This window comes from Somniosus microcephalus, chromosome 13 (assembly GCF_052327205.1).
Source record: "Somniosus microcephalus isolate GS21.2 chromosome 13, FLI_Smic_1.0, whole genome shotgun sequence".
Classification (NCBI taxonomy): domain Eukaryota; kingdom Metazoa; phylum Chordata; class Chondrichthyes; order Squaliformes; family Somniosidae; genus Somniosus; species Somniosus microcephalus.
This window is the reverse complement of record NC_140999.1, coordinates 42,109,215-42,122,667: the sequence shown is the minus strand read 5'-3', so window position 1 is coordinate 42,122,667 and position 13,453 is coordinate 42,109,215.

Here is a 13,453-nt window from a genome sequence, read left to right as displayed (position 1 = left end):
TTTGGCACATTAGCCGAAGGGAATGTTAAGTGGGAAAAATGTGTTTCCAGCATAGGCTAGGCTGTACACCCACTCTACAAGATGGCCACCTATTGCCAAGTCCAAAACCGGAGAGAAGAGTAGGACAGGAGCAGGGCCCAGGGTGAAATCATGGATTGAGTTCTGATATTTTCCTTGGTGGTGTTAAAATTAATTGAAAAAGTCAATAACTAACGGCTTCACACCACAGGATACAGAAGGAATTGGGAAAAACCTACATTTCTGAAATCTCTAGACCACCCACTCAAAAACAGGTCTGTCCCGTCTAAAAGTGGATGGGAAACAACTCTTTTTAATATTGTTTTTTCTTCCCATTTTCTCTTTGAAGCTGTGCCCTCACTGGATGATGGGTAACAAAGCCAAATGAGTCAGTCCCATCAATACTGCTTTCTCACTGGATGGTAGGCGGCACAGTTTGAGCAGAGAGGAACTGTGTTTTAATTCGTTTTTTATGGGATGTGGGCGTCACTGGCAAGGCCAGCATTTATTGCCCATCCCTAATTGCCCTTGAGAAGGTGGTGGTGAGACACCTTCTTGAACCGCTGCAGCCCGTGTGGTGAAGGTACTCCCACAGTGCTGTTAGGGACAGAGTTCCAGGATTTTTACCCAGCGACGATGAAGGATCGGTGATATACTTCTAAGTCAGGATGGTGTGTGACTTGGAGGGGAACTTGGAGGTGGTGGTGTTCCCATGCACCTGCTGCCCTTGTCCTTCTAGGTAGAAGAGGCTGCGGGTTTGGGAGAAGCTGCCGAAGAAGCCTTGGCAAGTTGCTGCAGTACATCTTATAGATGGTACACACTGCAGCCACGGTGCACTGGTGGTGGAGGGAGTGAATGTTTAAGGTGGTGGATGGGATGCCAATCAAGCAGGCTGCTTTGTCCTGGATGGTGTCGAACTTCTTGAGTGTTGTTGGAGCTGCACTCATCCAGGCAAGTGTAGAGTATTCCATCACACTCCTTACTTGTGCCTTGTAGATGGTGGAAAGGCTTTGGGGAGTCAGGAGGTGAGACACACGCCGCAGGCACTGCACTGGTTTTTTACCCTCTGCCAGAGGTATCTGATTGCTGTGACACAAACCATCAAACAGCCAGCCTGAGAACTAGCCATACTATAAAAACTGAAATTACTGAGTTCAAGTGAGGGGAAATGATTCAATAACTCCAGTTAGCAGGCCTTTTGTCTGAGTTCATCCAGTTTTTGAAGAATCCGTGCCCTGCAGCATAGGGTATCAAAGAATCTTAAAAGTGAGAACTTTATTGCGTATCAGAAAACATCTAAGAACTTATTTAACAAGAACTCTTGATTCCCTGTAGTAGGCATCGCCATAAATTGCATAAATCAACATTTCATTGTGCAGTACACACGTCTGCTGCATATATGACAAATAAAATTGAATTGAATTGAATGACTTTCCCTTGGAGGCAGTCTGTTGCTGGGTCTATGATCCAGCCTGGGATCAAAATGATGGCCACCACTTCTGGGCACTTTGCTGGGCCATAGCCAGCTGTACACGCTGCATGCAAATCTCCCCATGGAGGGCAAATTAGCTCATGATGCAATCATCCAAGGGTTTTGGACAGGAAATTGCCGCCATGCCGCAATGTTCTTCTCACTGCCGCTCCAGACGGCAGCTCCTACCTGGCACTTCTGTTACACTCCAGGAGCAGAATCTATGCTGAGGACTGCAAGTGGGAAATCTTGGTCTCATGATAGGTTGGAAATTCCCATCTGCAGCACAGAGTGCACTCTCGGACTGAACCGCACTGCCAAAGAGGGGCTGCAGTCAGGACCAGCAGTGAATATATCATCAAGGACAATGGAAGAGATAAAGGGAAGAATCCCTCTCTGAAGTGGAGATGTTGGAGAAGGACAGTGCATCTATTCAGGGGCGTGTGATTATTCAGGTAGTTTTTATCATGTGGTAGTGTGTTTGCAGTGGACATGACAGGAAGGGAATGGGAAACAATTGGAAAGGTATAAATACAATTTTAAATTTGCTGTCTACACCCCTGACCACAATGATTCTCCGTTGGGGATTAGGGATAATAAAATGGTTGACATTTAATCTCCTTCCACCGCCCATGATAGATTATATTGTAAATTTGCTGTGGAAGGGGACTAAATGGGTGGGTAGAGCCCATGATCGGGTAGGTTGTACATGAACTGTGGGAGGAGCAATATGGATACGGAATGGCCTTTCCAATTTCTGTGAGGTATTGGCCCAGAAATTCAGGTTGGGGACTTCCCGCGGGTGCAAGCCCCCGATCTGCACTTACCTTGCACGCCGGCCATTGAGCTCTGGGCCCCCGTGGAATTCTGATCCAGGGCCTGGTCCAGCTGCCGGCGCACAGTGCTTGCATATCCCAGGGGCGCAGTTAGTTCGATGCGGCCCCTGGGATCACGTGGGCCATGGGGAGCCAATCGGAGCAGGGAATGCTCCATTCATAATTCTGACAGGAAGTGCTGTCAAACTTAGAAATACTACGGCCCCAAAATAGCACTAAATCTTCAAATACATTTTTTTTAAATCACATTTTTTAAATAAACTATTGTGGCGGTACCACCAGTTGTACCTTACATAAAGACACATAATTCCCTTTAACTTACCTTACTGTATGTTTAACTTACCTTTTGGGGCCGTTACCCTTTTAACTTACCTGTTGGGGCCATTGCCCCTTTAAGACGCGCCCTGACGTCATGTCACGTACGACGTGACGTGCGTGCGGAGGCTGCCGGCCGACTCGGCCTTCCAGGACGGCTGCCGGCACAGCCCGGCCCAGCGTCTTCGGCCTCAACGGCCAACCGATGGGAGCGACGCGATCTTCCGCTCCCGCAGCAAGCACCGGCACAGCCCGGCCTCCCGACTTCGGCCTCAATGGCCAGCGATGCAATGACGCGCATCACGTGATGCCCTAAGCGTGGGAAACGTGAACAACGTGATGACGTCACAACACAAACGCGATGACGTCATCACGCTCCCCACAGGACTGCGAACTCAGTCCTCGTGGAGTCCCCGCTGGGACAAGACCTACACCACGGTGCTCCTACAGTCAGCCATCTTACCTGCCATCTTACATGATGTAATTAGTCTGTTCCTGTAAATAAACAACTTGTTAATAGTTCGTCGAAGTCAAGCTCTCTTATTTAGTGGCGATCTACACGAACCGCTACATTGGTGACCCAACGACGTGAGTACGGGAGCTCATCAATTCCAACGCTACAATTGGTGAACCCATATCCATGAATGATTTTCACGGTAGCAACGCGCGCCTGAACCTCGTCTTCCCTCAAGACGACCAACGCACAACCGACGAACAACCACGGAACAGCAACCGCCTAACATCGATTCCACCAAAAGCGACCCCGTCTTTGCGTACGTATTTGCAACGGAAGCGCAGCTTGGAGGTGAGCCCGTTTTTCACGAACGATCTCACAGAGGTAGAGCACGACCAACGGCAACCGTCGTCCACCAGCACTACAATTGGTGGGTTTGTGAATGTCTTTCACAAACGAAGCACGCTATGGAAGCATCAGCCGTTCTGCTGTCGCTACCGCAATCCAGGGAGCCACGGTCTCCCTCGTGCTTTATGAAGGTAGAAGCCCTGTTCGCCGAGAACATAGATGCGGCACAGACCACGCACGTGCTCACGGTCTCCGTATTCGACTCTTCTATCGCCACACGGATCGTCCGCCTCTACGTCCAAAGCAACAGCAAGTATACATCTCTCCAAGCGCGGGGTACAGCATGTTCAGGCCCACAAGATCGGTGCACGCCCCGCGGGGATACCACGAGGACTCACCCCCGCAAAACACGAGGACGCACTCCTCGCGCACGAGGACACATCCCTCGTGAACACCGACGACTCCTTCTCAGCCGACGATGCACCAGCCCTTCAGCCTGCTGGTTGTGTTACCTACTACATGATTCGGCGCGAACAAAAGGCGTGCCGCCCTCCCGGCTGTTTTCTCCTAAATCCACAACTGTTACAAGTGTTGACGCCCTCCAGGCAGAGTTACCCCTCCTGAAAGCAACAACAACCTGGACCGTTGCCACCCTTTCTCCAGTTTTCCCTTTAACAAACGCAAACGTCTACTGACGCTGCACACATCGAGGACGGGTCCAACGGGCATCCTGCGGCCGCGATCAGCCATGTGAAAGTTGCTGGCCTCACCGATCATTGATCAACGCAGCAACTCTTCACCCTCCATTGTGTTATCGTCGTAGCACTATGGCACGCACCGTTCCGTGCGTTCCAGCCTCCCGAAGGTTTCGCTCACCTGTCGGCGAGTCCACCAACCTCGCCTGTCAAGTCCTTCTGGATCGCTCGTTTGGCGTTCCTGCAGAGTTCGTCGGAACAAGGACTTGTTTCAACATCAACGGAGACATCGCCCGCGTCCGCCCAACCTGCCCATCACTCTGACAAGGCCTGCTGTTTCGCACGTCTCCACGGTCCTTCGCCTGACGGATACGTTTTATTCACCACGAGGCGCGTAAGGATCCGCTGACGAGCAGCATCTTCATACCTCACCTACCAAGTCGAGACAGCACGACCGCCGTGACCATCAGCTCGTCAGACCATCTCATCCTTGGACTTTCGTTAAAGCGAATTCTGGGGGGGCCCATGTGGCGGTACCACCGGTTGTACCTTACATAAAGACACATAATTCCCTTTAACTTACCTTACTGTATGTTTAACTTACCTTTTGGGGCCGTTGCCCTTTTAACTTACCTGTTGGGGCCATTGCCCCTTTAAGACGCGCCCTAGCGTGCTGACGTCACGTCACGTACGACGTGATGTGCGTGCGGAGGCTGCCGGCCCGACTCGGCCTTCCAGGACGGCTGCCGGCACAGCCCGGCCCAACGTCTTCGGCCTCAACGGCCAGTCGATGGGAGCGACGCGATCTTCCGCTCCCGCGGCAAGCACCGGCACAGCCCGCCCTCCCGACTTCGGCCTCAACGGCCAGCGACGCAACGACACGCATCACGTGATGCCCTAAGCGCGGGAAACGCGAACAACGTGATGACGTCACAACACAAACGCGATGACGTCATCATGCTCCCCACAGGACTGTGAACTCAGTCCTCGTGGAGTCCCCGCTGGGACAAGACCTACACCACGGTGCTCCTACAGTCAGCCATCTTACCTGCCATCTTACCTGATGTAATTAGTCTGTTCCTGTAAATAAACAACTTGTTAATAGTTCATCGAAGTCAAGCTCTCTTATTTAGTGGCGATCTACACGAACCGCTACACTATAAATTACATGAAATAACTATTTTAAACAATAATTTAAATTTTTGAAAAAAATAATTTTATTTTCTAACAGGGCTAAAAATAAACTTACCTTGCTTTAAAGTATTTAAAAATAATAAACCTGTGGAAAAAATGTTTTAATTTTAATTAATTCACCACTTACCTTGTAAAAAGCAGGCCTTACGCCTGCTTTTTACATTTCTAACTTCTGCAGGCTTACCCTCGCAGGAAAACCTGTAAAAAAAAAGAAGTTCGATGCGCATACGCAGCCTCTCCCGCGCACGCGTTCGACCTCTGAACCTCTTCGTTCAGAGGAATGGAAGTGCCGGTTTCCCGCACATGCGCAGTGCATGCAGGAAACCGGCACTTCCATTGGGCCTACGGATGAGTACCCCGTGTGTACTCACCCGTGGAGACCCGAATTTCTGGGCCATTATGTTCTTAAGCCTTAATTGTTTTCTAACAGTATTGTGTTGGTAGATGACAGCATTAGTAGCCGATGCTCAAGTCTACAGGCAGTAACTCTGTTGAATAGTGTATTGTAGAAGTTTACTGCAGGTGTTTTAAGTGTCATCTTTGGCTCAGTGGTAACACATTCGGCGCTGAGTCAGAAGGTTATACATTCAAGCGCCACTCCAGAGTCTTGAGCAGTGTAATCCTGAGGGAGTGCTCCATTGTTCATCTTTCAGATGAAACATTAAGCCGAGGTTGTGTCTGCTTTCTCAGGTGGATGTAAAAGATCCCATGGCACTATTTAAAGAAGATCATAGGAGTTGTCCCAGTTCCCTGGGTGGCATTTATCCCTCAACTAACATCACTAAGAAAAGCAGTTTATCTCGTCATTCATCTCATTGCTGTTTATGGGACCCTGCTGTGTGCAAATTAGTTGCCACATTTTCCTACATTACAACAGTGACTACACTACAAAAGTTCTTCATTGGCTGTGAAGCCTGAGGTTCTGAGAGGCACTATATATATATAATAATATATATATTCAAATTCTTTTCTTTCTTAATCTGATCTCCTCCATTGTACTAATATCAGAAATAAATTTCTAATTGTCTTGTGACCCCATTTACACTGTCCCCTTCAATGTTCTTCTCTGGTAACTTATTCCACAGCTCAGTTACCCTTGGGTTAAAAAAAATTGCCTGACTTCCCTTCTGGCTCCTAACTTTCTCATTTTTGACTTGAATCCGCCTGATGTTTGATTATTGCAGTGTTATTGAGCTGCAGAAGGAACTCTATGCAGGGTCATTTCTCCGTATCTCACGAGATCCATCAAACCATCTACAATTCCCTGCACACAGTAGAGAGACATCCCACCCCCACAGTCTCTGTCTAGAAATAGGTTTTTACAAATACAGTCTGGGCTGACCAGCTGCTCGCAAGGTATATTTATATCAGTCCAGTGTTGTTTATATAGGAGATTCACCTTCTTCCTGAACAGAACAATTTTTCTTTTCAATCTCTTTTTATCACTCTTACTCCCAACCCGCTCTCCCACTACAGTAATTGAGACCACGCACAGCAGGGCTGTAAATATATACTTGTACAGTTCAATATAGGTCACCCCATGTCTTGCCGTGTACTCTGTCGTTGAAACCATTTTTAAGGTACACTGCCTGCTCTTATTTGTGAAATGATGCCTGCTTTAATGCTAACCCTTAAACTGTCACTACGAATACGAGCAGCAAAGCTTCACATGCTGCTTTTCCTGTCTGTGGGACTCTCTCCCAGACCATGTCATTTGTGAGGAGCTCTGCCCTTGTTTTGCAGAAGTTCAGATGTAGAGTTACTTGCTGAACCAGGCTGTTGGAACATGCAGTCAAGGCCACAAAAAGGGCATTGGGCTGCTTCTTTTGCAGCTTGACACAAATGCTTCCAGTACCCACCAGTGATCACTTTCATGAGATGATACCATCTGTTCGCATGAATGAGCCTGTCACTGCACCTGACTGTTAGATCACTTAATCCATCGCTCTCTACATCCATCCATCGATATATCTGTATTACACTACAAGTCCTGAATATAGCACGTACTCCCTGTCGGTGTCACATTTACTTCCTGTAACACTTTTAGTTATTAACACCCTAAAAACAGTATTCTCCAACTCACTGAGCAACACTATGGGAGGTCTGCTAGTACTTATGCCAATCAGAGCACACATTACATACAGTCTAAAGCAAATTTCCATATCACACTTGAATAAGGCCTAAAAAAAATAAAGGCTGTCATTTGGAAAGCACATTTCTCCCAGCAAATCAAAGCACTTTGATTGACAAAGAGCTTGAAGTCAGATTAACCTTAACAAAACAACTTAATAAAGAGAAATAAACCCAAGATTGTGACCTGCTGCCTGACCAGCAATTAAACTTTGACCTCATCCCATGTTCACTCAGCAGTAGTTAGACTTTGTCATCTTAAAACCACTGCAGAGTACATTATATGTGGTATAACAATGCTGTCCTTTGAAAACAACACATCACCCAATTTACTGTCACCAATTCCATGGCAGATCTCCCATATATAAAAAAGCTTTGCATCTCGCATGCATCCATCACACTTTGGAAGTTAAATTTCGAACTGTCACACACAAATGCCAAATAACTTTAAAGAAGGAAAAGATTGGCAATCATTGATATGGAACCTGAAATTTACATGGAGTTACAATTAGTTAGGATGTCAAGGCCCTGGGGAGGGTGCACAGCAGATTTACCAGAATGATACCAGGGATGAGGGACTTCAGTTATGTGGAGAGACTCCTGGGAGAGACAAAAATATAAAGAAATAAAATTAAGGAAATATGGTTGGGAAAGAGGAGTTTTACATTATATTTAACCTGATCTGGTTGTGCTTGATGCTGATGAAATGTGTTCCGTTCCCAACACAACATCCCTCACCTCAATGAGCAGGAGTTACAGCACTGCATTATATTTAACTAGCAGGGGGGGCTCGGCATTGCCAGGGCAGTTTAGAGGGCCGCGCGGTTGACGGCCGGCCGCTGCCGCTCCCCCGCTCTGTGTCTCGGGCCGCGCGGTTGATGGCCGCCCGCTGCCGCTCCCCCGCTCTGTGTCTCGGGCCGAGCGGTTGTGAGGCCCGGCCCGAGTGACCCCAACTCACCTCCCGCTCTGGCGGGCCAACACAGCTGCCCCACTCGCTGTTGAGGAAAAGCAGGGGAAAAAATGGCGGCGAGGTTTCGGGAGGCTGCAGGATTAGGTCCCGCCCGTGATGCACTGATTGGTCAACCATCAGGTCACTGAACTGTAGGATTGGTCAACCATCACGTCACTCAACGCTAATGAGCAGTAGGATTGGTCAACCGCTAATGAGCGGATTTTTGAAGGTTTTTTGTATACTGTCCGAACAATTTTTGTCTGACCAAAAAGTAAATACACCTATGACACTCCCCTGATCATCAGCTTTCTTTTGATATAACATATGTGTAGATACGCTCTATAACTTTTGAGTGTATAGCGGACAGACAGACATACAGGCAGACATACAGTCAGACATACAGACAGACATACAGACATACTGCTTTATATATATAGATAGATAGATACTAGCAGGGGGGGGCCCGGCATTGCCAGGGCAGTTTAGAGGGCCACGTGGTTGACGTCCGGTCGCTGCCGCTCCCCCGCTCTTGTGTCTCGGGCCGCGCGGTTGACGGCTGCCCGCTCCCCCGCTCTGTGTCTCGGGCTGAGCAGTTGTGAGGCCCGGCCCGCCCGCTGTCGCTCTCCCGCTCTGTGTCTGGGGCCGAGCGGTTGTGAGGCCCGGCCCAAGTGACCCCAACTCACCTCCCGCTCTGGCGGGCCGACGCAGCTGCCCTGCTCGCTGTTGAGGAAAAGCAGGGGAAAAAATGGCGGCGAAGTTTCGGGAGGCTGCAGGATTAGGTCCCGCCCGTGACGCACCGATTGGTCAACCCTCAGGTCACTGAACTGTAGGATTGGTCAACCATCACGTCACTCAACGCTAATGAGCGGTAGGATTGGTCAACCGCTAATGAGCGGATTTTTGAAAGTTTTTTGTATACTGTCCGAACAATTTTTGTCTGACCAAAAAGTAAATACACCTATGACACTCCCCTGATCATCAGCTTTCTTTTGATATAACATATGTGTAGGTACGCTCTATAACTTTTGAGTGTATAGCAGACATACAGACAGACATACAGACAGACATACTGCTATATAGAATAATAGAATAGATAGATAGATAGATAGATAGATAGATAGATAGATAGATAGATAGATAGATAGATAGATAGATAGATAGATAGAATAATAAATAAATATAATATAATATATAATAAGATGATAAGATGATAAGATGATAGATGATTGTTAATGTATGACATTGCTACAATTCAGAACAGCTGTGAACCTCCCACTCACAGACTCTTTCTTGGCCAACGGGGACCCATCAGTATTTAACACAACTGTTTTTTGATACTAAGATTAGGAATAACTTACATTATAAAAGAGAGGCAGGTTTTCAAGATCAAGGAGAAAAATGAGACCTACGTGATCTTGAAACCTTATTTGTACTAAAAAGGCAGATCTGCCTTGGTTGCAGTGAGACTCACTCGTCTATCTGTAATATAAATGCAGTGCGCATTTCCTGTCTAACACACTTACCTGTCACACTTCAAGTGTCACGCTCATCTCGCTGCCTCGTACTTCAAAGAAGAATATAAAGGAAGAAAGGCAATTTCCAGGAACACTAAACACCAGACCCAGAACATCTGAAGTCTAGAAACTGACATCTGCACAAACTCACTCAGCATTTATTTAACAGCAGCAGTCTCTTAACTGATACAAAAGCAAAATACTGTGGATGCTGGAAATCTGAAATAAAAACAAAAAATGCTGGAAATACTCATCTGTATGCAGCATCTGTGGAGAGAGTTACAAAGTTACTGTTTCAAGAATACAGTGCTTCTGATGTGTCTTCCTTGTTCCTCAACCAAGGATTCCCCTCCACCGTGGTTGACAAGGTCCTCGCCCATGTCCATCCCATTTCCCCCACTTCTGCTCTCACACCTTCCCCTCCCTCCCAGAACCATGATAGGGTTCCCCTTGACCTCACCTTCCACCCCACCAGGACCATTCGGCTCCAGACCTCATTACAGTCTTGGTCCAAACATGGACAAAACAGCTGAATTCCAGGGGTGAAGTGAGGGTGGCTGCCCTTGACATCTAGGCAGCATTTGACTAAGTGTGGTATCAAGGGGCCCTAGTAAAACTGAAGTCAATGGGAATCGGGGGTGAAAACTCTCCACAGGCTGGAGTCATACCTAGCACAAAGGAAGATTGTTGTGGTGGTTGGAGGTCAATCATCACAGCCCCAGGACATCGCTGCAGGAGTTCCTCAGGGCAGTGTCCTAGGCCCAACCATCTTCAGCTGCTTCATCAATGACCTTCCCTCCAACATAAAGTCAGAAATGGGGATGTTCACTGATGACTGCGCAGTGTTCAGTGCCATTCACAACTCCTCAGATAATGAAGCAGTCCATGCCTATATGCAACAAGACCTGGACGACTTTCAGGCTTGGGCTGATAAGTGGCAGGTAACATTCGCGCCACACAAGTGCCAGGCAAAGACTATCTCCAACAAGCCGAGAGTCTAACCACCGCTCCTTGCATTCAACAACATTACCATCACCAAATCACCCATCATCAAATTCCTGGGGGTCACCATTGACCAAAAACTTAACTGGACCAGCTACATAAATATTGTGGCAACAAGAGCAGGTCAGAGGCTAGGTATTCTGCAGCGGGTGTCTCACCTCCTGACTCCCCAAAGCCTTTCCACCATCTACAAGGCACAAATCAGGAGTGTGATGGAATACTCTCCATTTGCCTGGATGAGTGCAGCGCCAACAACACTCAAGAAGCTCGACACCATCCAAGACAAAGCAGCCTGCTTGATTGGCACCCCATCCACCACCTTAAACATTCACACCCTGCACCACCGGTGCACCGTGGCTGCAGTGTGTACCATCTACAAGATGCACTGCAGCAACTCACCAAGGCTTCTTCGGCAGCCCCTTCCAAACCCGCGACCTCTTCCACCTAGAAGGACAAGGGCAGCAGGTGCATAGGAACACCCCCACCTCCAAGTTCCCCTCCAAGTCACACACCATCCCGACTTGGAAGTATATTGCTGTTCCTTTATCGTCACTGGGTCAAAATCCTGGAACTCCCTCCCTAACAGCACTGTGGGAGTATCTTCACCGCATGGACTGCCGCGGTTCAAGAAGGCGGCTCACCACCACCTTCTCGAGGGCAATTAGGGCTGGGCAATAAATCCTGGCCTTGCCAGCGACGCCCACATCCCATGAATGAATAATAAAATAAATACTAGGACAGGTGACCAAAAGCTCGGTCAAAGAGGTAGGTTTTAAGGAGGGTCAAAGAAGGCGAGAGCGGTGGAGAGGTTTATGGAGGGAGTTCCACAGCTTAGGGCCTAGATGGCTGAAGGCACGGCCGCCAATGGTGAAGGGATTGGGGGATGCACAACCAGAGTTTAATTTTTTTTTTTAATTTTAATTGACATTCATGTTATCCAAAACAGTGAGGGAAAAAGGTAAATGTTTATGTTCCCTGTCAATCTGATCTATGAATTTAGGTCTGACTTAAATGCCATGGAACACCAATCAGTGCAACTAGTGTGTACCTGTCACCCTTCAAAAAGTGGAAGGAGCATTCACGTTGCAGCCTGTCAGACTGTTAATCAGCCGACTAGTTCTTCCACTACTTCACACTATTGTCCATAGAAAGTGTGTGAAGATGCGAAAACAATAACCACTTGTGAGCAAAACTAGGGGAGGTCTGTTAGTTTTGATTTTAAAATGTGACCTATTTTGATGCATCACATTCTCAAAAATAAATCCCGCTCCATGTGTAAATGGATTATTGATCAGCCTCACGCCTTTTCTTGATAAGTCTCAGTGCAAATATTTCTTTGTGCTAGCAATTCTGAAGAAAATCTGTTCTTCACAAACAGGCAGAAGAGTAAAGTGTGTAGATCGATTGCAATTCTCTGGAACTGTTTGATTGGAAGATTCTGTGGTGCAGATAAAGATGTAGACAATGCTGTTGAAGTAATAAATAATGAGGTCTGAGTTCTCTGGCAGTTACACCATCAACCCTGTTTTTAAACTCAGGTCTGTCACTGTGAAGTGATCTTACTGTGGCCCCGGGCCTGACAGTATCTCTAACTTTACTAAGTATAAAGCATGTTGTATCCAGCTGGCATGTCAAACCCAATACGAGATCTATAAAACATTTACAGTTCCTTATGACCACTATGTATAGGGCTGACCTATAAATAAGAACTCTATCAAATTGTCAAGTGTGCAGTTTTCAAGCACTATTTTTTTTAAGAGGGAGGTTTCAAGTGGCATTTAAGAAAATTGTAAAAAAAAAGATCTAATTTCAGCTGGGAAGCAGTCACATGGTTGCAAGTGGTCTTAGTGTCGCTGAGCTGGGAGTTGGGTGGTGGGGATATCAGCCGCTGTTCCCACTTCTTGCTACAATTGTACAGGACTTTGGTGAGAACACACCTGGAGTACTGTGCACAGTTTTGGTCTCCTTCTCTGAGGAAGGATATACTTGCCTTATAGGCAGTGCAACGAAGGTTCACTAGATTGATTCCTGGGATGAGAGGGTTGTCCTATGAGGAGAGATTGAGTATATTGGGCTTATACTCTAAGGAGTTTAGAAGAATGAGAGGTGATCTCATTGAAACATATAAGATTCTGAGGGGAATTAACAGGATAGATACTGAGAGATTGTTTCCTCTGGCTGGAGTGTCTTAAACTCGGGGTCACAGTCTCAGGATAAGGGGTCGGCCATTTAAGACTTAGATGAGGCGGAATTTCTTCACGCAGAGGGTTGTGAATCTTTGGAATTCTCTACCCCAGAGGCTGTGGATGCTGAATCGTTGAGTATATTCAAGGCTGAGACAGATAGATTTTTGGACTGTAGTGGAATCAAGGGATATGGAGATCGGGCGGGAAAGTGGAGTTGAGGTCGATGATTAGCCATGATCTTATTGAATGGCGGAGCAGTCTCGATGGTCTACCCCTATGGTCTACCCCTGCTCCTAATTCTTATGTTCTTTTGATGACTAACCAGCGATTTCTGCTGG